Here is a 3,418-nt window from a genome sequence, read left to right on the forward strand (position 1 = left end):
ATAGTTCATTAGGCGTAGACATCAAATTGCAAAGATGCTGATCTGCGGAGACGCTAATCTATCGAGACGATGGCGGCAGCGGAGACGACAGTTCAGGTTGTGGAGAGGACAGAGTAGCCGACAGAGGTGTTGATCTGTGGAGATGACAGTCTAGGATGCGTAGATGACAGTCGGAGATGCCAAAGTGCACAGACGACAATTTGGTTGCAGAGACGACAATTTGCAGGCGCAGACGCCAAATTGTGGAGATGACACTGAGCAAAAAAAAAGCTGAAAAATGCAGATTTTTTCCAGAATTTTTTTTTTTGTTGTTATTTTTGGATTTTTTTGAGGGTATGTCTTCTTCCTAAGTGAGTTCTTTAACCTAAAAAAATAAGAAAAACACCCTACAACTCACTCAAACAACAAAAAATATTAGATTGTTAGAAAAACAACATATAGATAGAAATTGATGATTAAATGACCCATAGTGGGGTCCCACCGGGTGTGCCAAAATGTAGAACAAGATCTAGTATGCAAAGAACATTAACAATAAGAGAAACATTCACAAACTAAAACTAAATTCACATATATTATTAGACAAAGAAAGCAAAAAAGAAATGCAAACCTCGAAAGAGAAAACACTCCATGCTTCCTTGATTTTGTAGATGTGTCCTTTGATGTGGATGTATGCTCAATTGCTTGCCCAATTGCTTCAATGGTGGAGATGGGTAATAGAAAATTAGTAGCTTTGTGAGCTCTCAATTTGGCATTATAAGGGTAAGATTGATGACTTTGGTTCTCAAAATAGCATGGTAACTTTAACTCAAAGATTGTTGTTGAAATGGCTTGGGATGGGATTCAATTTATAGGCCAAGGGGTAGAGGGATGGAGGGCTTAGATGCAAGGATGGGTAGATGGTTAAGGAGGGCTAAGATGCACTCAAAGGGGAGCACATGGATTGTGCTTGTTTAGCACCAATGGGAAGGTGACACTTGTCACAAGGAGGATGAGTGTGAGAGGATAGGGTAAGGGGTTGGTTAAAGGCATGATGAGTGGGGTTGAGTATGTAAGAGGGATGTAAGAGGAATGAGTGTAGAAGAGGGAAGAGTGTAGAAGATGGATGTAAGAGTCATGAGTGGACTTGTAAGAATCTTTTATGGCTTGTAAGAGCACTCATGACTTGATGGTTGGGATTTTTGAGGGGAGACTTTGATTTGGTTTAGGAAAGTCTTAAACTTGTTTAGGGAATGTGACAACATTAGTGGGTGGATTAGGCTTGGGTTTAGGATTAGATTAGGGATGTTAGAGATGTGCAAGTGGATGACATTAATGAGGGTGGGTGAGTTAGTGGGTAAGCTTGGTTAGTATGGGTGGATGGGGTGGATAAGGCTAAATGGAGGATTAGGGATAAGTTAGGGGTTTTTGAATTTGAGGATTTTATTTATAAAATGGATTTATTTAATAAATGGGGATTTTTGGAATTAGATAGAAGAATAGGATTTAATTGATAAATGATAGGTTATTTAATTTATCAATTAGGACTATAGATGATTAATTAAATTAATCAGCTAGGGATGAAAAAGGATTAATTAAATAAGAATTTAATTAATGATGCCTTTAGAGATGGTTAAATTAGATTACCAAAGCGGTGTAATCAAATTTAGGTGTCTACACATAGTACCCTGAACCCTAAACCCTATTGTAGCCTCTTCTATTGCATCCTGAGGACCTAAGGATGGATATTTGGATAAATCATCTAAAGTTCCCACTTTGGCCATGGTCAATTTGTTTGCACTATTGAATTTTGAAATCTCAGTCAAGAAACTAGAACAAGTGATGTTGCATCTAATTGACTTGACATAGGCTTAAGATTCTCAAGCTCCCGTTTTGTCCATGACCAATTGCCATATTGGATTTTGAAATCTTAGTCAAGAGAAGTAGACAAGTAGAGTTGTATTTGATTGATCTAGCATAGGCTTAACTAAACAAAGAATATATTTACAAGTAGTGGAAACCACCATAATATCATACACTTTAAAGAAATATTTATTATCATCCTAAACAAGGTCACACAAAAGAAAATTCTTCAGATAATGCATCAAGTATTGATATATTGAATAATTCTGATCTTATGCCCTTTAATCCTCATAGATAGTATTCTTCCCCTTGCCCTTGGGAACTCAACCCTTGAAACTTCAAGAATTTTTCCACACTAACCTCAATATTTATTAAGCTACCCTATCACCAATCTCTCACCCAAGAACAATGTTGAATGCTCTTTATTATCAAAACAAGTAGTTGATTACTCCTCCAAATAGTCTTTGAACCAAACATGATTTGAATACACATATATTTGGACATCTTCTAGACTCCACATTCTTCTTTTGATACCCCTCACAATGCTTCCCTATTTCTTGTATGGACAAATCCACATCTACTCACTCTTGTCTCCATCCTCTTAGTAGTAAGATGATTTTCTTAGACCTTCTTGCACCTTTTGCACATGTTTCTTTGTGCATGACATCCCACATCCTTGCGGATAGATATTATATATCTTTCCACATATTATTTCCCAAATGTTAGGTCTTATTGCATGTAAGATAATGTTAAAATACATTTCATAATATTCTTACTTTAACCTATATTTAGGTTTTGACAATTCCTAGGAAAATGATTTGATCTCTGCAAATATCATAGGGTCTTAATCCCTACAAATGACAAAGAAATGGATATTCAATACTCCACCATCTATACTAATGGATCTTTAGAAACACAATACAAAACTATGAAAAAGGAATTAGACTATCAAAAATATCAATATATAGGAATTATGTAGGAAATTCAATACTTAATTTGTTCAAAACAAGTTTACGTTCATTCTTCTCACGTCATCAATCATTGAAAATTTTATAAACTTATACTAACTCCTAAAATCAAAAACCAATCGTAACTACCCCTGAGATGAACACAAACTACTTATTTTTTCAGTCTATTACATTATGTTTATGATGTCAAGTTGATAACAAATTAAATTTCCCTTGCATATGAATACTGGCAAATTATATCCAAATGATTGTTTCACAATATAAGGAACACATTTTGTTAACTATTTCTTAGTTTACCCCATCAAAAGATTAGTTTGTTGACATTTTGCTGACATATTTTGACACACACTCATTTTCTTTAGAAAAATATGAAATGCCTCACATATATAACACATGCTTGAAGAAACTTTCACAAAAGTTGGATAATTGGGTTTTATTTTCATTGATATAGCATTTTCATAAAACCTTTTAAACTCCTTTCAATGTCTAAAGAAAGTCTGTTCAACTATTTTAAGGTAGGTTTATTTGGCTGTATATAACCCTACAACACTTTTGTCTATAGCAATATTCATAGAAAGTAATTTCCAATACCCTATAACATTTTGAAATCA

Source organism: Cupressus sempervirens, chromosome 3 (genome assembly GCF_028749045.1).
Source record: "Cupressus sempervirens isolate cs-2001-9-10 chromosome 3, ASM2874904v1, whole genome shotgun sequence".
NCBI classification, from domain to species: Eukaryota; Viridiplantae; Streptophyta; class Pinopsida; order Cupressales; family Cupressaceae; genus Cupressus; species Cupressus sempervirens.